General features: G+C 41.2%; 1 protein-coding gene across 3 annotated transcripts in view; it reads right to left on the bottom strand.

Annotated features, from left to right (window-relative positions):
- The window catches only part of LOC140478985 (ADP-ribosylation factor-like protein 14), a 44,556-nt gene extending 32,380 nt beyond the window's left edge, over positions 1–12,176 (bottom strand). Inside the window, exon 1 of one of the 3 annotated variants that reach the window (XM_072572711.1) lies at positions 12,094–12,176. The gene's annotated coding sequence lies outside the window, so the exon portion shown is untranslated. Of the gene's footprint in view, positions 1–3,325; positions 3,401–12,093 lie in introns of those variants that run through there. The other 2 variants (XM_072572709.1, XM_072572710.1) reach the window with 2 other exon arrangements.
- Positions 12,177–23,481: the final 11,305 nt, after the last annotated feature.

The following is a 23,481-nucleotide window of genomic DNA, read 5'->3' as shown; positions in this document are numbered from 1 at the left end:
CTTCTTGTACAGGTCACTTCAATTCTAAAGGAGATTCCAATGATCCAAAAATGTGAATCCTTCTCCCATACACCAGCTCCTCAGCCATGCATTCATCTGCTCTGTCCTCCTATTCCTGCCCTCACTAGCTCGTAGCACTGGGAGTAATCCAGATATTACTACGCTCAAGGACCTCCTTTTTAAATTCCTGCCTAACTCTCTGTGATCTCCCTTCAAAATCTCAACCTTTTCCCTTCTTATGTTGTTGGTTCCGATGTTGTTGGTTCCAATGTGTACAATGACCTCTTGCTGCCCCCTCTCCCCCTTGAGGCCATTCTGCACCCTCTCTGAGAAATCCTTGATCTTGGCATCAGGGAAGCAACACACCATTCTGATTTTTCGCTTCTGGCCACAGAAACATCAGTCTGTAGTTCGGACTAGAGAATCCCTTAACACAATTAATCTTTTGTAAAAGATCCACATGTCTATATTACAAAGAACATATGAATCCCTCACTGTTCTGAAAAACATTAATCTCTGAAGGGAGAGCCAACTATCTGTGTATTTATATTATTGTTGTCTGTGGGGCTTTGTTGCATTAATTTAGCTGTTTTTTTTTCACTTTAAGAAGTAATTTATTGATTAGAATGTGCTTGGAATTATAATCTGTTACATTATTTCTTTTACGAAAATAATACTTATACATTTTATAATTTATATAGCAACATGTTTTTGAAATTTGTTAATTTGTAGCTATTAATTGTGTACCTGGCTTTCAAAATCAGAGCTGCACCTAACTATTCTACAATTAGATTATATTATGGATACTCTTACAATCTGTTTTAAGAATAAGTTTTGTTTTGTAATAAACTGATTATTTTGACTTTATTATAGAAGTCTGGTTAAAGTCTCTTTTATTCTGAATAGGAGTACTAATTGGCCGCATTGGTGATTGAATTTAGGCATTTATATTAATGATGTGACTTGTGGAGCAGAGAGGCTTGATTATCAGTGCAATCCTCTCAGAACACCATACGGTTGATGGTTCCATCAGGTTATTCTCTTAGTGTGTTTGCATGTTGCACAACAGCCACTGTCCATGGTTGGGTGTTGGCAAGTGCAGGGTTTGGGTTTGGGTTTTGGTGGTGGTGGGGGGGTTGGAATTTTTAAGGCATACTGTTTAGAAAGCTCGAATCATCACACAAATTGTTTGGCTTTTATAGTTCTTCTTGGCTAGGTAAAAACAATGAATGCAGATGCTGGAAACCAGAGTCTAGATTAGAGTGGTGCTGGAAAAGCACAGCAGTTCAGGCAGCATCCGAGAAGCAGTAAAATCGATGTTTCGGGCAAAACCCCTTCATCAGGAATACTATGCATGTGTAAGAATAATTGTACAGGAGACTCAAAATCATTGTAGTGTTGAATCGTATTTGCAGAAGCGAATTCACAATGCCACAGAGAAAAGCAAGATGCTGAGTATGATGCTGCAAGAGCATCACATCCAGAGAGGAGGTGGTGCTGGGGTTGCTGCTAATCTATAGATTGAGGCAGGAGAAGGGTTCCTTGTGGTCTGAAGTTTGGAATGAGTATTTACTTGCAGTTGAATAGAAAATGTATTAAGAGAGCTAAGCAGAGTGTATAATATTGGGTATGTTGTTAGGAAAGAGACACTAATGATTTGGGATTTTGATGGTTCTCAGGCAATGGGGCACAAAGACTGAATACCTGTTGGAAATTGAAAAATGCAAAAAAAAAGTAACACCTCACAATAATAGCATTCCTAGTGTGGAAATATTCGGCCCAAAAAGTCCACACTGACCCTCTGAAGACTAACCCACCAGACCCATTCCCCTACTATTCTACATTTCCCATGACTAATGCACCTAACCTACACATCCCTGAATACTATGGGCAATTTACCTAACCTGCCCATCTGATTGTGGGAGCAAACAAGAGCACCCAGAGGAAACCCACACAGACATGGGAAGAACATGCAAACTCCACACAGCCCGAGGCTGTAATTGAACCCACATCGCTAGCACTGACAGGCAGCAGTGCTAACCACTGAGTCACTGTGCCGCCCCTAAATAATGCAGTGTTGTCAATGTGGACATTTGACTCTCTGTGTTCATCTTGAAAGATAGAAGCTGGCCCTCAAATTCCCTGTGTTTGTCTATTGCACCTGTGCACTATTGGCTGCTGCTGCAAGCCCCACATTAACCTCCAAGGAGGAACATGAAGCCTCAGGGTCTGCATCATGTCCTTGCTCTGCACTGAGCGCTAGTGCAGATAATCGTACCCGGGAAACACAAGCTGGTGAGGGCACATCATGGTGGCACATGCAGCTAACATATGAAGACTGAGATGGAGCAGGCCTCTGGTAGTTGGAGAAGTGCTGGAGGAGAGCCAATGCTAATTCTGTTAGGATTCCCAGCTGATGATAATATTGGATGTCGGATTCCAGAGTATAACCTAGAGTCCTTCTGTGGTGCAGTGGTAGTGTCCCTACCCCTGACCAAAGAGACCTGAATTCAAGTCCCACCTGCTCCAGAGTTGTACAGTAATATCTCTGAACAGGGGGATAAAAAGTGTCCAGAGTGCAACTGGCTTGAGAGATCGCAACTTTTAATTTTGCAATTTGGTGACTGAGGTGGTCAGTCACCAGTCATGGGCTAAACATGTCAGCTTCATTCTCTTTACCTTCATCATTTTGATTATGTATTCAAAAATATAGTGAAACATTACTAAATTTTGACTTCATTTCCCTTTCTCCATGGAGTTTTCATTTTCCTTGTCTAATTTCATGAGCTTTAGATCCAGTTCTAACAGAGTCAGGAATGATACAGGATGTTTCTTTTGGAGCAACTCATTTTCTTTTAAATGTACTGGTTATTCCAACACCCTTAGTAAGACAAATACTTCCTAAGATAAAATCAGTTACTTCTATGAGGATTTGTTGCACTACTGCAACACCAATTTCAAAGTCACTATTTAATTCAACTCTACATAATGGACCAGCTTGTGTATATCATGTATGTCTCTAATTATTATTTTTTTCCTGCATTAACCCCTTTGGAAGACAAAATGTGTCATCAGCCAACATCAGCGTCTGACTTGTTTCAGTGTCTCTCAGTATCTTTATTAGTTTGTCTCCAAGATTAGAAAGGAAAAAAAAATGAAAAGGGAAACGGACCTCCAAAAATAATAACCAACTTCTTTAGTACTAGGTATATCACCAACCAGGAGAGACTTTTCCCCTGAGTATCATTGATTGCAGTTTTGCTGGGGCTCCTTGATATTAGACTTAGTCACATGCAACTTTGATGTCAAGGGAATTCACTCTCACCTCACCTTTGGAATTCAGTCTTTTTTGTCTATGTCTGAACCAAGGCTGTAGGGAGGTCAGGAGCCTAGCGTCTCTGGTGGAATACAAACGAAGGGTTAGTAGGTAGGTTATTATTAAGCAAGAATTCTTGCCAGCTCTATCAGTAACTGTTTCCATCACCTTACTATTGTATTGCTTTTTAAAAAATAGATTCATCGTCTACAGATTGTTCTTTTGACAAACTGGTTGTCACATTCACAGCCATTTCTAACAAAATGCTTGTAACATGAAGGTGTAAACATCGTTTGGCCACTTAATCCTCCCGGCCACTTTTAAAAATTAGGATAAATATCTTTCACCTCTATCTTCTATTAATTTAGATATCATTTAGAATCGGAATCTTTCTCTTCTTTCTTCCTTCACTGTAAACTTTCCTCTAGCCAAGCCACATTGTATGAATTTCCTATATGTTTGGAGTTCAAACCTTTTAAGATATATTTCTCTTTTCCTTACTCTTTTTCTATTTTCTCTTTCTAATTCAGTTACCTCTTCTTCAGAATACAAGGTGCCATAGTCAATGCAGACAAGGAGGCATAAGGGTCAGCAGCCTGTTTACACTGCAGGAAGGGGTTACCACATTGCAACACCCAAAAGAAAATTTTTGAAAAATGACAGCAGTGATGCTTTGATACACATGAGTATGTTTATAATTTATATTATTTGAAAGTTTCAATAAACTTTTATGTATGATTCAATGAAATGAGTCCCATATTTTGCATATTTGTAATTCTCAGAAATGATGAACTTGTTTTCTTATGGTGCAGGGAACAGAAGAAAGAAACATTGCAAAGATGACAAGGTGTTTCAAGCAATTTCCCCTCATCTTCCTTTATATCCTCCTCAATGGATGATCTCCTGTGGCTCTTTGCTAATTAAAGCATGAATGTTCTGCATTGCAGGGTAGTGGTTTGCACAAGAAGCACCATGATAGAAGCTCTTAAACACACCTATTGGAGAGATCTACCAGACTGGCTGAGGCACCCAAACCTCACTTTGAGCAGACTAATGATCTGGTCATTGATGGACCTAGTTCTGACATTTCTCTCATTACTTCAGTGCTTGGATTCAATCCTGGAACCATGAACAGGATTTATGAATCTCATCATCAGTGGGTATTCTTTGTCACCCAGCAGTTATTATTCCAATATATCAGAGCCATTTAGACCTCCTGGCATCTGGCAATGCTCCCTGCTGTTTTTGTATTCACCTACATCATATGTTATTGGTAATTGTAGACATCTGCATGTAAATGGAATGGTTGCTTTTCCTGTTAATAAAAATCCCAACTCCTCTGCTGACATTTTGATGATGCCATGAGTGGAATCAATGATGGCTAACACACTTGGAAAACATGCCACGTCTGTAAAAAGCCTTTCAACTCTTTCCACTGGACAGTTGTGATCAGCAGAACAGAAATGAATTGTTTGGCATGGTGAAATAAAGCATCTGTCAACACCTGGATGTTGTGCAATGCTACAGTAATAGCACCAAGATCTCCACATGCTCCCTGAAACACTTCCGATGTGGAAGTGCTTAGACCTACTTTAGCTATGAATGCCACACCACCACTACCAGAGACGCTCCACCAATTCCCTTTCTACCCACCATCCCACACAGTCAGACTTGATCTCTGGGCCTAGCATATATCACACAAAAAGTAACAGTAGCTCACAAAAAGCAATGTCTCCACAGGTAAAGTCTTTCAATCACTTGCAGGCAATTTATGTGAACCACATAAACATGATTGACAGGGTATGGTCTCCGCTTGTGCCTCTGTGCCTGTACCAGCTCATCCTCAGCAGGGTGGCCTCTTTCATTCACTTTCTGAGTCTTCTTGATCATTTGTTTTTTTTCTCACCTTCTTCTCTTTCTTACCTTCCTCCTCACATCCTACCTGGAGAATGTATCTTCAAACAGAAATAAACTATCTACACTGAACACAGCAGTAGTGCTGCAGTGGTGTTAGATTAAAGGATAAAGCAGTGTTCAATACCCCAGTAATATCCAGGGATTTGTTCACTTCAAAGATTTGCCTGTCAAAAGTCTATTAGCTGCCTCCCCTGCTGAAGTCAGACATACACCCATCTTTATAATCACTCTCTCTACCACCAAAAAAAAATGAGATTCCTATCTGGTGCTGTATTATCTGGCAGGCAATGTACTATAGCATTGGGGAATTGTGATTCTAGTCAATTATACCATGATAATCTTAAATGATCATTAATGACTCAATTGAAAATGACAGCTGAGTAACTGTCCATTGTATTATGCTGGCTGAAGCGATAGTGTTGTGTCCACAGTCGGACGTTGTCATTATGGATATTAAGCTTCTATGAATCTACATTAATCCTGTTTTTGGAGTATAAAATTCAGTCCTCCATTTCTAAACTCCTTAGATCATGCTATTTTACAAAGTAATTTTACATTTAAAAGGCAATTAATAAAACTAAAGAGTAACAGATCAAATTTTTATTTTGTACCTTTTCTAATGAGTTACTTGGCTGGTCTCTCCTGCAGGTCATTTAGCATCCCAGATCATTTGCCACAACAGAGGTCCCTGTATCTTTTGAGTCACAGGAAGTTAATATCATCAAATAAATTATAGATTATTGCCTGGTGTCTGTCCATCTGGCCTTAAAGCTCTTGGAATTCTGCGCAACTTTTCTGTCATCAAACAAGACACTTGATCATATTGATGTGCATATAAATTTGGAATGGGGCTACGGAATAAATGGCAAAATAATGTTGTAACATCAATATACTTTTCTGAGGTGGGAATGCTATATTGTTGTATGGGGGAATCTATTATGCTCTACCTGAGAATTAGTATTTTTCTATCACAATTTGCAAATGTGTTATTATGTTTTATGCACAGTCTCCATAATCCATTAGTAACCAGATTTATGAGCATGGATTGAAGAACTGGACCTAAAGTTCAGCTTGTTTGATTCATGTCACTTACTTTTTTTTGTAATTAATTTTAATATCTAAATGATAAAGAAGTTGACAACTAGGTGTAATATCCAGCTGTCAGCTGGGTGCTGGCAGGTGGGACTAGATTGTGTTGGGATATCTGGTGGGCATGGACTGGTTGGACCGAAGGGTCAGTTTCCATGTTGTACATCTCTATGACTCTATGACTCTCTAACCTAGTGTGAGAATCTCATCCTATAAAAGTTACTTTCAGTATCTGGCAATACTTTGATAAATAAATTTTAAAGAAATTACTGGGTTACTAAATTATGGTCTTAATCATAAAGCCATTCATTGGTGTATCAAAAGGTTATTTTTCTTGTTCTGTCTTTCTTTAATTGGTAATTTCCAATGCAAAAAGGAAATCTCAGAAATCCTCACTTTTTGTAGTGCCGTTAAACTGTTATCAATATGAGGGTTAACGGGTATGGTTATATTGGCAGTCCAACAATACAGACATGTTCAGTGTATTATCAAGCAAGTAGGTTTTACGAATGCTTCTCATCCAACGTGCAGAGTTCCATTCTGTGGGCAGGTTTTAATATAAAAGCAGAAGGTACTTTCCACTCACTGATGCCTCTCATTAAGATTTATCCAGGTAGTGTTAATAGATTCCATGTATTTTTGGAACATAGTAATTGCAAAACCAAGGTCCAAGTAATTAACATCCTAACTGTAACCCAGTTTTCTGAAAGAGATCTCTCTCATTTGTATTCAAACTAATTAATATGATCTTCTATGATCTTGTTCAGGAGACTATTCCCTAGATTAATCACTTTCTCACAGAAATCATGACGAAAATTTTAATAGTAAAGAGCACATGAAATTGGACATATCCTATGGGGCACAATGTTGACTAGAGCTTGAAAGTGGGTACTCTTGCCCATGCAGAGTCTCCACAGCTACGCCTACTACTGCTACCTTGTGAAATGAAAGTTCCAAATAATTTGACGTACTAAAGTACAAAGTTTTTTTTCCTATTGGTTCTTGGTAAACATGAGTCTTATGACTATATACCCTCAAAAGGGTATTAGCTCCTATGAAGATTCATTGCCTGGGATTTCCATGATTGCTGCTGTATGTACAAAGATCCTGGCAGAGAAAAAACATGATTTAAGACTGGCCAGGTAAGAATGTTGCAACTCAGCATTAAGAATATGATCATATTTCATTTACTGTTGAAATCAAGTCAACATGATTAAGTAAAATTAAAACAACAGTTGCATAGGATGTGGGTTGTTAATATTTAGTTCTGTCAACTTGGTAGCTACAAGGTCTGAATTTATCCCTCTCCAATGATTTGGGGTGCTGAGATGACACTAATCTCTAGCACTTTGTCCTCTGCATCTATCAACTTCATCATCTGTGATGGCACATATCCAGGCAGTTAGAAATTTAAATGGTTAAGAAGGCCCAGGCACTTAATTGAGATAAAGTAGGTCAACAGCTTCCAGAAGGTCGAGCAAATCCTCTCAACACTTATATGCTAGGCTTGACAATACACTAGCTTTACTTTCCATCAAAGGTTAAACCAAAGCAGTCTGGTACTAGCTGAACGAAGAACATCATTGAAAGTTCTGTTCAACCCGAATAACTTCAGTTTTGCATCCTTTTTATTTTCTGGTCAGCTGAATGAGGGTCAATGGAAGTCTTCTTCTCAAATTGGAGGACAATTCATTTGACTATTGACTGGGGAGTTTTGATGCGGTTCTGGCTTGTAAGATGCCTGATAAGAAATAACTTGCATTTATAAAGCACCTTTCATTCCCTGACAATATTCTAAAGTAATTCACAATCAATAAGTTACTTTTAAAGTGTAATGATTGATACATTGGCATTTGCAATAATTGCTGTATTTCAAAACAAAAAAGGACTGAACTCTTTTATGTTTATTTGCATAGATAATTCCAGGTTTTAGTTATCGACTCAAAAAACAACATATATGACAAAACTGCTGCCTTTTAGTTCAGTGCCTATCTGAAATATTTTGCTTAAATTATTAGTGGGTCTTGAATCTACAAATCCCTTGTTGAGGGGTGAGCACAGTAACATTGAAACAAGCTGACACTTGGTATAAGCAATGATTGTTTAAATTGATTTCCATGGTTATTATGCCACACTAAATATCCCATTATATATAGCACTACAGTGTCATAAAAGTAAGTTAATTTTAGTCATTTTAAAAACGGTTTCAATATTTCAGTTGGAAGTTCATCTTTCACATGTTTGGGAGAAGAAGAGAAGCTTGCAGGGTCGTTATGCAAGTCAAAATATATAAGAAATGTTTTGTTCACCAGTTAGTGGTCACACATTAGCAATAGCTGACAGATGAGAAAAGTAATCACTTTTGGTGCTGTGTTTTGCAAGGCAAACTTGCATTGGCTGGTCAAAACTGAAAGCAGAGTACCTGTAAATGCAAACATCTCAACTAATTGCCCCAAACAGCCACTTGACCTGTGCAGAAATGTGATGAGTAGCAGCACAAAACACACTTAAAGTGATGTCAGGTTCAGCCTTTTAAGTTCATAAGGTAGAGGAGCAGAATTAGACTATTTGCTTCATCGAGTCTGCTCCACCATTCCATCATGGCTGATATTTTCCTCATCTCCATTTTCCTGCCTTCTCTCCATATCCCTTCAAATTACAAATCCCTCTCTATATCCGTTACCAATTAAAATCTGTCTAACTCTTCCTTAAATGTACTCAGCATCCACCATCCTTTGGAGTAGTGAATTCCAGAGATTTACAACCCTTTTGGAGAAGTAGTTTCTCCTGAACTCTGTTTTATGTTTGCTACCCCTTACCCTAAGACCTCTTACCTCTTATCCTCAAATGCCCACAAGAGGAAGCATCTGCTCCATGTCTATTTTATACATACCTTTTATTATCTTGAATACCTCTCTCATTCTTCTAAATTCAGAATACAGGCCTAAACTGTTCAATCTCTTTCCATATGACAAACCCCTCATCTCTGGGATCAATCCTGTAAACTGTCTCCAATGCCACTACATCTTTCCTCAAATAAGGGGACTGAAACTGTGCACAATACTCCAAGTGCAGTCTCATTAATACCTTGTATAGTTGCAACAATACTTCCTCACCTTTATATTCTATTCCTTTAGCTATAAAAGCCAACATTCCATTCACTTTCTTTATTATCTACTGTACCTGCATGCTAGCTTCTGTGACCCAAGAATGAGTACACCTAGATCTGTCTGCATCAGAGCACCCCGAAGTCTCTCCCCTTTAAGAAAATATGTTGCCATTTTGACCCAAATACATGACCTCGTACTCATCTATGTTAAACTCCATCTGCCACATTTTGGCTTACTGTACTAAGCTATCTATTATTCATTTGTAAGGTTCTTATTTCTCATTGCAACTTACCTTCCCACCTATTTTAATTGCAAGCCTCAATTTTAAATTTTTCTTACTTCAATATCATTAATGAGGAAATGGATTCCTGAAGACTATGTGTAACATATCAGGTCATCAGCTCGTCAACCTTTAGGAAAGACTCAGGTCGCCTCAGGATTTCTTTTAGGTAGTTTAAAAGGTCTTGCCAACTGCATAATTAGATGATGTAATGGTAAGTTAAATATGCTTTTAATGTAATGATTGATTTTAGGACTCTGTCTCTAAAATGTGATCATTAAGTTGATCAACATTATTTAAGTGTTAGACGCAGTAGAGTATTTTCTCCAAAAGGATAAATAATAAAAGAAGTGTTGATAAAGACTTGTGACACTTTAGTAGTGTCAGTGAGATATGTGAATGCCTGGTTGTCATTTTAGCCATTCCCTTAGAACTACCCTAATCTCAGTATATCATGCTATCAGTGGTGGTGTTTAAAAGCTCACCCTGGTGATCGGGAGTCAACAGTCTCGATTGGCTGTACCTGTTAAGGTGGAACCACCTTATTCTGAATTTGTTAATGAATACTTCAAAATGATCTGTCCTGGCTCTGGATCCACAGAGAGGTAGATGCTTTTTAAGCCATTTGCTAAAGGATACTTGCCGCTGAAAAGGTAACATTAGAGCAGATGAGGCTCATGAAGAGATATTAATGATCAGCCTGAAAATGTCCTGTATCTATATTGTAGATATCTGACTTATGAAGATGGGACTTTGTAGTGGCTCAGAGGCCAATGCCTTAAGCAGCATCTCCTTGGCTTCACGGGCCAACAAACAGGAAGTCACTGCTTGGCAGCTCCACCCATAATTCTGGATTAGTGGTGCTGGAAGAGCACAGCAGTTCAGGCAACATCCAAGGAGCAGTAAAATCGACATTTCGGGCAAAAGCCCTTCATCAGGAATAAAGGCAGAGAGCCTGAAGGGTGGAGAGATAAGCTAGAGGAGGGTGGGGGTGGGGAGAAAGTAGCATAGAGTATAATAGGTGAGTGGGGGAGGGGATGAAGGACATGGAGGTCTTGGGCCTCCTTCACCACCGCTCCCTCACCACCAGACGCCTGGAGGAAGAACACCTCATCTTCCGCCTCGGAACACTTCAACCCCAGGGCATCAATGTGGACTTCAACAGTTTCCTCATTTCCCCTTCCCCCACCTCACCCTAGTTCCAAACTTCCAGCTCAGCACTGTTCCCATGATTTGTCCTACTTGCCTATCTTCTTTTCCACCTATCCACTCCACCCTCCTCCCTGACCTATCACTTTCATCCCCTCTCCCGCTCACCTATGGTACTCTATGCTATTTTCTCCCCACCCCCACCCTCCTCTAGCTTATCTCCCCACCCTTCAGGCTCTCTGCCTTTATTCCTGATGAAGGGCTTTTGCCCGAAACGTCGAATTTACTGCTCCTCGGATGCTGCCTGAACTGCTGTACTCTTCCAGCACCACTAATCCAGAATCTGGTTTCCCGCATCTGCAGTCATTGTTTTTACCTAGCTCCACCCATAATTCGATATTCTTGCCGGGATTATTTCCTTTTGCTTTCCTGTTAATTTTCTGACCTTCCAATCTTGGCTAATATTTTGGGAAGCTTTCAAGATTTCTTGCATGGATACTTTAAAAAATGTTCCCATTCTTTTCAGTTTCATTTTGCTCGTTTTAGTTTTACATTTAGTTGAGGAGAGTCAGCTCAGCCACTGCAGAAATTGAACTGCTGGCATTATCCCGCATCGCAACCAACTGAGAGCTAAGGGACACTCTGTACTCGGAGCAACAATGTCGCAAAGGCAATGTTGTTGCTTTCAGCACGCTTTACAAGTTGCATCTGATAGTTTAAAAGTTATGCCACAGCTCTGCAACACTGTATCATTCCACTAGGTAGTGTTGTTTAGTAGTTTTTCTTCGGCTCATCTTGAAATACATTTAGTTTGTAGGTTTGATTGACGTGGAAGTTCGCCACGAACGGCGTTACCTTAATCGGAAACTTGTCTCCCTGCTGCTCGCACGGGCGATTAGAGACATTGAAACAAGTCACACCGCTCCAAGCAGCTGGGTGTTTTATGGATCAAAAAGAGAAATGATTGGAAAAATTCAGCAAGTCTGGTACTCAGTATCCGTCCAGAGAAAGCCGGTCCAGTGACCCCTTTTCAGAACAGACCCGAACCGTTGACCAGATCTGCTGAGTTTTCCCAACAGTTTCTGCTCTCGTTTCTAATTTCCGGCATCTGTAGTTCTTTTGAGTTTTGTTTGGAGTTTTATGGATGGCTTATTCCTGTGAGATCGTTTACAGGCGAGCGGTAGGCGTTGGAACTAATGCAGATTGTGTTTAACCTGGTTAAAGACACTTACCTTACACACACACTGGGAGAGTCTGGAGCAAATCTTAACGATGCAACGTAAGGAATACAAGGAATTCTCACCCCCCCACTTGTGCTATCAGTTGTAGAAACCATATGAGGAAAGAGACATTCAGTGCTCCGTAAATAATCTCGACGTTGTATCTTGGATCTCAGAGTAGTTTTGTTTTAAAGAATACATTTTAACCAAACCGTAATGAGAACTAATTGAGATCCGTTTCCTGATCCAATGATAGTGCCAATCATTGCTTGGATAGCGTGAACATTAATAACTAGAAATTATTCCAAACTATTTTTGTTCTATTTACACTAAGTTTTTTAAGTCACATGGATATTATTCCCTTATCAATTCTAACTCTGAAATGCAGCACAGTTGCCTGCATCGTCCTGCTGTATTGTTGATTGTAGCTGTGGTTTTATTGTTATGAGATAATAGTGGTACGAGACAAATTGTTGCTCAAAAGGTGAGAGCTATACATTTGGCTCAATGGGTGCTAGAAGATTGAGAGAGAACAGATGCCATGTGATTGATTAATGTAAGATAACGGAATTTTCATCAGACCAGAGTGACCTGTACTTAAGTCATGCTATGTGACCTCCACTTAGCTTTTCTAGTGTTAGATGGAGACTTGAATCTATTTGTTTTTGCTTATCACCTAGAGAAATCAATTTTACAAAATGTTTCTTGAATTTTCTGCTGATAGTAATAATTAATACATTCAACCAAAAGTGAGTAGTACTTGTCAAATTATAGAATTATGTGTCTTTTAAAAAATAATTTTATTGAGAAAAAAATTCTTTTTGTAAAACTACAACAACAATAAACCAACAACAACACTACTCTATTAAAAAAAGAAATAAAGAACACCAATACAAAGCAAAATGATACTCGTGCAAGATAAACAGTCCAGTAGAAGTAATAAATAAATAATACTGCTCAGCGCAACAAAACAATAGCTTCCGACCTTTGAGAGCATTGAATATTACACGCACATTTATTCAAAATACTCCCTCTTGGGGTGCCACGTTCACAAAATCAGATCGTCATGGCTACACAATTGCCCTAATTGAAATGGCAGACAAGTCTGCACCTGGGTAATCCAAAAGGGCTGCCATGTCTTATAAAAATTTCAGTTTTTTGATGTCCCATATTTGTGAGCAAGTCCGGGGGGGTACGTTCCATGGTTAAGTTACGCCAACCCGACAGGCTTGTGGGGGAGGTTTCAGACACCCAACACAGTGAAATGTTTTTCCTCATGCAGAAAGTTTTCTCCCATGAGTATATAAAGAAGATAAATTTGGCAGGCCTAGGAGAAGAGGGATTGGGTCCATCTTAACTTCGGTCCCCAAGACCCTCCCTATTACTCTTGCTGCAGCACTCCAGTACCCTATGAAGAATCTTCAACTGCGTGGCATGGTCCTATTTCAGATCAAAACATTTCTCACATTTTCACAAATATTCTCCCATTTCTCAGATGAGATCTCAGCTCCTAACTCTGCTCCCCCCCCCCTCCAGATGTCACATAGTTACTGAGTATCATCCGAGGAACTACCCCCCTCAACAAATGAAGAAGAAGCATGAAGCATCCTCCTCTATATGGGATCTGTCGGGGTCAAAAGCATGGTTCCTTTCTGAGTAAATCCCACTCTAAAAAAAACAAAGAAAGGTCTCAAAGGACATCATTGTTTCACCCTCAAATAAGTCACCCAAACAGGAAACTCCCCTAGCTGCCCAGAGTTTAAACCCAAAGTACATTATCCCTGGCCGGAACCCTGCATACCAACTCCAGGGGTAAGAAAAGAAGTTATCTACCTCATTCTGCCACATTGCCTCCTATGCTTTGACAGTATTAATAATTATTGGATGACAACAGTGTTCTGTATCTGTCCTCATTTTAGATTAGATTTCTTACAGTGTGGAAACAGGCCCTTCGGCCCAACAAGTCCACACCGCCCCGCCACCCACCCATACATTTACCCCTTACCTAACACTATGGGCAATTTAGCATGGCCAATTCACCTGACCTGCACATCTTTGTGACTGTGGGAGGAAACCCAAACAGACACGGGGAGAATGTACAAACTCCACACAGTCAGTCGCCTGAGGCGGGAATTGAACCCAGGTCTCTGGCGGTGTGAGGCAGCAGTGCTAACCACTGTGCCACCGTGCCTCCCTAAGAACTATAGGTTAAACAAGAGGACACTTTGCCTGGGAGGCCTCAATATCCAATCATATTGACGCCAAGTTCTCAAAGCCCAGTCACTCCCAAAAGATAAAAGAGAGCTTAAGTGATTTCTTTTAATATCCAGGAGGTCCTCTCGCCCCCAGCACTTGGGGCAATTGTAATTTGGTGAGCTTAATGAGGGGGCCGCCCGTGGTGCCAGATAAAAGAGCTAACCCAGCCATTCAGTTTCCGAAATGTTTGCCTGGGAAAAATCAAAGGAAGCATTTGCATGGGGTATAGCAAATGAGGAAAGACATTCATTTTAATTTTGGCTACTCGACCTAACCAGGATATTGGAAGGACCTCCCATCTTTGAAGATCTTTTTTAATCTTGTCAAGCAATTGGACAAAATTAACCTTAACTGATCGAAGATGGGAGTAACAAAAATACCTAAATAAAGAACCCTCCCAGTGACCAATTAAAGGAAAACCATGACTCACCCTCAACGTCAGTTATTCCCCCAAGACCCCCCATCAGCATAGCCTCCGATTTTGAAAAAAATAATCTTATACCCTGAAAAGGACCCAAATAAATTAATACATCGTATCAAAAGGGAGACAGAAACTACTGGGTTCGACAATAAGATAAGAACGTCATCCATATATAATGTGATCTCACTTCTGGGGCAGCTATGTTAGGATCTCTATGGATAGCCTCCGTCAGTCACCAAAGTAAAAAGTAGAGATGAGAGCGGACAATCTTGCCGACTGCACCCATAGATACTAAAATTACTGGATCTTACACCATTGGTGAGAACAGCAGCCAGAGGATCAGCATAAAGGGCCCTTACCAACCTAATAAAGACTTCACCTGGACCAAACCATTCCAGGGTGTAAAAAAGATATATCCACTCAACCCAATCAAATGCCTTTTTTGCATCTAAAGAAATCACTAATCCCTGAACCAATCACTGCTGATACACTTGGACCATATTAAGTAACCTCCTAACGTTATAAAGCCCGTTTGGTCCTCTTTGACAATGGAAGGCAATACCTAATGTGAGCATTTTGGACAAAATTTTAAAATCAGAATTTAGAAGTGAGATGGACCTATAAGAAGCACAGTCCTCTGGGGTCTTCCCTTTCTTAAGGACGAGAGAGATATTAGCCTCTCTCAAGGATGGTGGGAGGCATCATGACTATACAAGTAATTATACATATCCAGCATCAGCCCTGACAATACATTTATAAAGATTTTGTAGAATTCACTAGGAAGGTCATCAGGGCTGAGTGCCTTTCCACTTTGAAGCTTCTTCACTGCCTCCTGTACCTCTTGCACTGTTAAAGGAGCATTAAGAAGAGATACCTATTCAGAGGTTATGCCTGGAAATTTCAAGTTTTAAAAAAGGACTCCATCTTAGCCCATCTGTCCTCACAGCATTCCGACTGATATAATTCAGAGTAAAATCTCTGAAATGCAGCATTGAGCTTTTTAGAATCATGAGAAAGAATGCCAGTCCCTTCCCTGATTGAGGTAATAGATTGGAGGTGTTCTTTTTCCTGGCCAGATATGCCAGATATTTGCCCATGCTCAAAAAAACTTTGTTTCGCAAAGGAAAGTTCTTTCCTTGCTGTCTGTGTGAGCATGGAATTCAAGGTGGACTGAAGAGCTGTGACCTGATGAAACTTGGCTGCCTTCAGTCATGCCTTGGGGAGATGCTGCTGCTCTCCTTTCTGTTGCTTCCGACTGGCAGAGTAAGAGATAATTATCCCCCCGAGTATAGGCCAAAGCAGTCTCCCAGAGAATAGACGGGTGACTAGCCATATCCAAATTGGCCAAGAGTGCTTTAAACTCATTAGAGAAATACTCAATTAACTTACTGTCCTTGAGAATAAAGGGATCTATTCGCCAGTGCCTCGAACCTGCAACATTGTCCTTAATTGCTCTTAATCTTGACCACTAAATATACTGCTGCGTGATCAGAAATGGTAATACAGAGGAACCTTGATTATCCGAATGAGATGGGCAGGCACTATTTTGTTCAGATAACTGATTATTCGGTTAATCGATTCAAAGCCTTTCCTCTGGAGCTCGGAATTTTCTGTAAAGTCTGCTCCCTGTTCAGGAGATAAGGCAGAATCAGAGCATGGGCCAAACCCCAACCAACACTGCCCTCCGTCCGCCCCAATTCCGTCCAACCCTGTCCCCCACCCACATCCCCAACGCCATCCAACACCGCCCCCATCTGCCCCCCAACCCTGTCCAACACCGCCCACTGCCAACAGTGCACCCCACCTGCCCCCTCCCCCACGCTCTGCCCGCCACCCCTGTGAGTCCCTGCCCCCTCAACAACTGCTGTTGCTGCTACTGCCTTTTGCGGTGGGGGTGGGGGGGGGGGGGGGGGGTGAGTCTCCAAATAGCATGCACACACAACTTTTCACTGCTACTTTTTGACAGCTTCCACCTTTGCCCTGTATAGGACAATGTTGGAGAGATTATCGGGGGAAGGGTGGTTTAGGAAACAAGCCCGTGTAGAACTCCAGGGGGAGCATGGGAAGAGAGAAAAAAAGAGAGAGAGGGTGGGAGGTCAGTCATTTAGAGACGGTGCCTGTCCTCCCATCAGTCCAGGACTGTTCTTGGCAGCACTTCTAAGCACTGTAGACGTGATCAGCGTCGGACACACGTCTTTGATGTAATGTTTCTCGGGACCTCAAGATCTCCTTCAGGTAATCCGATTTTTGGATAATTGGTATTTAGATAATCGAGGTTCCTCCGTAATCCCAATTGTGCAGGACATTATCGAATCCAAATAAAAATCACAGCGGCTAGGAAAAGATCAATCCTAGTATGACATTTGTGCAGATTAGAAAAAAACATAAACTCCCCACCCGCAGGGTGGAGACGCCTCCAGACGTCCACCAACCCCAATTCCACACATAAATCAACGAGTTGCTTAGATTATAGAGAAAGTTTTTGGGGGGGCAGGGGGGTCTTTGGGCATTTTATCTACCATGGGATCCATAAGAGAGTCAAAATCTCCCCTATAGTAATATGCTGTGATGCAAGGGCAATCAATTTGGAGAATGCAACTCTCAGGAATTTAAGGGACAATAAACATTCAAAATACCATCCTCTTCACCGTATATTGAGGCTTTAAGAATTACGAACCACCCACACTCATCTTTAATATGATCTAGTAACTTAAATGGGAGATTTTTACAAATGAGTATGGCAGCTCCCCTGCTCTTAATATTGAAGGACAAAAAAAACCCCGACCAAACCCACCCTGCTGTTTCAGATGTTCCTTCTCATCAAGGTGAGTTTCCTGCAATAGGGCAATATCAGCCGTCTCCTTTTTAAGACTCAAAAGTACCTTTTTCCTCTCGACTGGCAAGTGACTCCCTTCAATGTTCCAGGTACACCATTTGAGAACACAATTAACCATGAACAACCTTCAAACTCCCAAGAGGAAAACTTCAACTTACAAATCACTGAGTATAAATGGAAAAAGACTCATGGAGCCTAAAAACTACACACACTAAAACTACTACACCTAACAAAATAACAGAACTTTCAACAACTATATTTACAAAAAAACCAACAAACTAAACCAAATGCAAAATACAAAAGGCACTTAATGGGGGACTCTAACCCCTGCCCACAGGGGACACTTACACCTCTCCCATTCACCTCCATAACTCCTTCCAGCTTGAGCTGCACCCAAAACTCAAGCAAAAGAAAGAAAAAAAAGGTACTATTAACAAAGAAGTTAAAAGTGAGCACTCTACCCACCCCCAACTATATATTAACCCCAATTAACATTGGAAAAAAATCAAACAACACTTTCTTTAGGCAAAGGAGAGAAGTACAGACAAAAAGAGAAAGCTTGATTGTCCATATCCTTTAGACCATCCAGTCTATTTTAAAGTGTCCAGAAAAGTTTTCAATTTTTCTGAAGAATCAAATGAGCGTACAGACCCATCATGAGTAAAACAAAGCATTACCAGATACATTACAGAATACTGAATACCGAGGTCCCTCAGCCTTCTCTTAATCTCATCAAAAGACTTCCTTTTCTGGATGACGGCCACAAAAAAGAACATTATCCTGGATCCTTTGTAAATCAAAGCTTGTGGATCCTTCCAGCTTCCATAACTCTCTGCTTGTCCATGTAGCACTGGAATAGCACTAGGATCAGGCAGGGATGCTGGTCTGAACTGGGCCTGTGCATCGCAGCCCGGTGAGCTCAGTTGACCTTCACCCAGCCCGCCTCAGTCTCCCGACCAAGAAATTGCGGCAGCCAATTTTCAAAGAAATTTGCTGGCTGGTCACCCTCCACTCTCTCCAGCAACCGATGGCCTGGATATTCTTTGTCCTACCTCTGTTTTTGAGGACATCGACATGCTTGGTTAAGGGCCGGACCTGTTTCTCGAAGGCCTGGATCCGCATCATTGAGGACTCGATCACTGTCTCTGATGCTGCGGTTCGCCGTTCGCCCTCCTCCATTCGCTTTCCGAGTCCTTCAAGCTCCTGCTCATGCTTGTGCAGCGTGGTCGAAATCGGTTCCAGCTTGGTGCGACTCTCCTCGATCCACACCGTGATCATTTCCCTGAGCTTCACGATCTCTGCAGCCAAGGTCTGTTGGGTAAGTGATTCCAACAAAGTTGCAAAGGAGGCTGTAGCTGCGGTCACAGTCATGGTTGTGGGTGTGCCCAACGCTGCCGCCGAATGTCCCATGTGTTGGGACTTAGTCAAACCTTTACCTTTTGTTACTTTCATTTACCAAACAAAAGATTTGTAACGATTCCACAACTATTTAGCTATCGAAATTTTCTGAAATAACTTAGATTGGGAGGGCAAAAGCACCACTTTGAGTTGTGGTGCAGAGCTCAGCAGAGCAGCAGACCTTTCAGATCACTGCCATCTTGGATCTCCTCGAATTATGTATCTTTGGCATTCAGTTATACAGAGTGTGGCGACAGTATCAGCTTATTAAAAACATTTTTTACCATCCCTTTTAGAATTGTCTCATCACAGAAACAAGAAGGCATTAAACTGTTCTATCATTCAGTTAGATCTGAGAGATTTATTCCTCAACTCAATTTGTCTGCTTTTGTTCAACATTCCTGCATATCCTGGCCTAACTGTCAGTCCTGAAAATTTTAATTGACTCACCATTCATAACTTTTAGAATCCTAAACCATAACCTTTCATGTGAACATTGCTTCCTGGATTCATTAAATGTCTAATTTACCTCTAATTTTAAGAAAATTGTTTTGGATTCTCTGAATCCCCTGAGGCCAAACCTGTGATCCTGGGTCCAGAAGTAATGAATTGAATTGAATTGAATTTATTGTCACATGCACTGAGGCACAGAGAAAAGCTTTGTCTTGCGAACAATACAGATCACAGAGTTAGGTAGCATAGATAAGTAAATAATAATTAAACCGTGGCAAAAACAAAAATACAGGTATAGTTGGATGTTAAGAGTTTGTGAGTCCATCCAGTATTCTAACAACAGTAGGGTAGAAGCAATTTTGAAACCGGCTGGTGCGTGTGTTCAGGCTTCTGTACCTTCTCCCCAATGGTAGAGGTTGTAGAAAAACATTGCCAGGGTGGGATGGATTTTTGACAATGCTGGCGGTCTTTCCTTGACAGTGGGCCTGGTAGATGGATTCTACATATGGGAGGTTGGCCTTTGTGATTGTCTGGGCCGAGTTCACCACTTTCAGTAACCATCTCCGATCTTGAATGGTACAGTTGCCATACCAGGTGGTGATACATCCAGACAGAATGATCTCGATGGCGCACCTATAAAAGTTGGCAAGGGTATTCGCCATCATGCCAAATTTCCTCATCTGCCTGAGGAAGAAGAGATGTTATTGGGCCTTTGTAACCAATGTGTCCACATGAAGAGTCCAAGAAAGCTTGTTGTGGATGACTACTCCCAGGAGCTTGACCCTCTCCACACGTTCCACCTGTGTGCTGTTAATGTGTAGTGGGGCATGAGTAACATTCCACCGAAAGTCAATAATGAATTCCTTGGTTTTGCCAGCATTGAGAGTTAGGTTGTTCTCAGTGCATGATTTTTCCAGGTCTTCCACATCCCATCTATAGTCTGTTTTGGCACCATCTGAGATTTGACTGACTATGGTGGTGTCATCAGCAAACTTGTAAATGGCATTAGTCTGGTATTTGGTGACGCAGTCATGGGTATACAGTGAGTACGTTAGGGGGTTGAGTATGCACCCCTGGGGGGGGGTCCAGTGTTGAGTGTTAATGAAGATGAAATGTTGTCCCCCAGTCTTCACTGATTGTGGCCTGTGGGTTAGGAAACTGAGGATCCAGTTGCAGAGAGTGGGACTTAGTCTGAGATCACTAAGTTTAGTAATCAGTCTTGAGGGGATAATGATATTAAAGGCTAACCTATAGCCAATGAGTAGGATCTCTTAGCACAGGAATTCACAGAGAGACCTGCAAAGAAAATCAGTGCTGAGGACACACTCCCATTTCACAACTTCAGCTCCTACTTTTAGGAAAGTGTTTAAAGGCTCCAAAAGTTTAAATGTTAGTGAGTTTTTATGTTAGTGACTGAGTAACTAAATGTGTTTGATAGGCAGCTGAGCTGGCTGGCTGGCTGGATGGGCAGGCAGGTAGGTTGTGGGTGAATGCGATAACTGGATGGAAGATAGTCTGTTGGTAGCTGGGTAGTCAGGTTAGTTCAGTGGAGTAGATGGATATGGGGGTAGTTAGCGGAGGCAATGGCCTAGTGGCATTATCACTGGACTGCCAATTCAAAGACCCAGAGAATGTTCTGGGGACCTGAATCTGAATCACACCATGGTAGATGGATGAATTTGAATTCAATGAAAAATATTCTGGACTATGTACCCAATGTCAGAAAAGCCTGTCTGGTTCACTAATGTCTTAAGGAAACTGCCTGGTTTGGCCCTCTCACCCTAAGCCTACGCCCTCTAGTTCTGGAATCCCTCACCCCTGGGAAATGACGTGGTTTTTAGCAGGTTTTGTATGTCCTGATTCCTCACTATCTCCCTGGGATTGATCTTTTGCCTCACTATCTCCCTGGGTCCCACCCCCCGCCCCTCCACCTTATTAGTTTAAATCCTCCCGAGCAGCTCTAACAAATCTCCCTGCCAATATATTAGTCCCCTTCCAATTTAGGTGCAATCTGTCCTTTTTGTACAGATCACTTCTACCCCAAAGAAGATTCCAATGATCCAAAAATGTGAATCCTTCTCCCATACACCAGCTCCTCAGCCATGCATTAATCTGATCTATCCTCCTATTCCTGTCCTCACTAGCTCATAGCACCGGGAGTATTCCAGAAATTCCTACTCTCGAGGACCTCCTTTTTAAGTTCCTCCCTAACTCTCGGTAATCTCCCTTCAGAATCTCAACCTTTTCCCTTCCTATGTCATTGGTTCCAATGTGTACAATGACTTTCTGCTGGGCCCTCTCCTTCGTGAGGCCATTCTGCACCCTCTCTGAGACATCCTTGATCCTGGCACCAGGGAAGCAACACACCATTATGCTTTTTCACTCCTGGCCACAGAAACATCTATACCTCAGACTAGAGAGTCCCCTAATAGAATCGATCTCTTGGAACCCAATGTTCCCCTCATTGCATTAGATCCAGTCTCAATACCAGAAACTTGGCTGTTCGTGCTACCCCCTACATTTTCCAAAACAGCATACTTGTTTGGAATAGGGATAGCCACAGAAGACTCCTGCACTATCTGCCTACCTCTCTCACCTTTCCTGGAGTTAACCCATCTATGTGACTGTATCTGCGACTTTTCTCCCTTATTAAAACTGCCATCCATGACATCCCCTTGCTTTGTAAATTTCTCATTACCTCCAAATGTTGCTCCAATTGTTCATTCGATCTGATAGGATTCGCAACCAATAGCATTTATTGCAGATATATTCCTCAGTAATCCGTAAACTCTCCCTAAACTCTCACATCCGACAAGAAGAGCATATCACTCTACTAAGGGCCATCTCATTCCTTTATAAAACACTGCTCCAGGCTAACTTAATACTTATGGCTTATACTTTTAAGTTTAATCAAGGGTCATATCTCAATAAAACATATAATAGAGAAAGAACCCAGTCTATTCATTACTGCAGACTTACAGCAAGGCCCCAGGGCCACAGTTAAAACTATTCACTTATCTGCCTCTGTGCTGTGACCTCTCCCAAACAGGTTCCTCCAAGATCAGTTGTGAATTTCACTGTTTGGTAATTTTCACAGGTGCACTCCGATATCCAGCGATACATGAATTCAACAGCAAAGGCAGTAACTGCACAGGTTCACTGCTTTGTCAGTTAGCATTGTGAAGAGGATTGGACTGACTTGGGGATGGGGAGAGGAAGGAGAAATGCATCAATTGTAGCAGTACTTAGGTTTCAAAATACTGTATAAACTCATGTAAAAGTTTAATTTTTTAGATTTTTATGGCTAAATTTATGGGGTCAACTATTATAATGGATATTACTTTTGAGGGGCTGAAATTCATGCTACAGTCTAAAAATACTGTATCATTAGCAGAAGCCCAATTTATCTCTAAACAAATTATGGTAATTTCCCAAGTGCTACAGGGGAACTGAGCTCAGCTAAGCTGCTCACAAAGGGAGGTTGGCTTAATGAGTCTTAAACTTTCACGTCAAATTCTTCCATTTTCCTTCCTTTTCTCTTGTCTACTACTGCTTTAGTTTTTAAACTAACATTTTAAGCTTTTATTTATGATCAAAAGGTTATCAGACATTTGACTCTCATTCAGTCTCACCGATCATTGAAGCCATAAAAATCATCAACATTTGAAGGGAGGAATAAAACTTTCATTATGCCATGAAACAAGAGCAAAGTTGTCATAGATGATGGAGTGTGGAGCAGGTCAAACAGCATCAGAAGAGCAGGAGAGTCAACATTTCAGGTCAGGACTGGTGAGAGGGAAAGGGCTGAGAAATAAATAGAGGAAAGGGGATGGGGCTGGGGGGAAGGTAGGCAGAACGATAATAGGTTAATGCAGGTTGGAGATGGCTGTGATTGGTCAGTGGGAAGGGTGAAGTGGATAGATGGGCAGGAAGATGGACCGATTAGGTCAAGTCAAGAGGGAAGGGCGGAGATGGAAGGCTGGACCTGGGATGAGGTGGGGGTTAGCGAGATTTAGAAGCTGGTGAATTCTATGTT

Source organism: Chiloscyllium punctatum, chromosome 6 (assembly GCF_047496795.1).
Source record: "Chiloscyllium punctatum isolate Juve2018m chromosome 6, sChiPun1.3, whole genome shotgun sequence".
Classification (NCBI taxonomy): domain Eukaryota; kingdom Metazoa; phylum Chordata; class Chondrichthyes; order Orectolobiformes; family Hemiscylliidae; genus Chiloscyllium; species Chiloscyllium punctatum.
The sequence above is the reverse complement of the archived record's forward strand: the minus strand, read 5'-3'. Positions and strand labels throughout refer to the sequence as shown.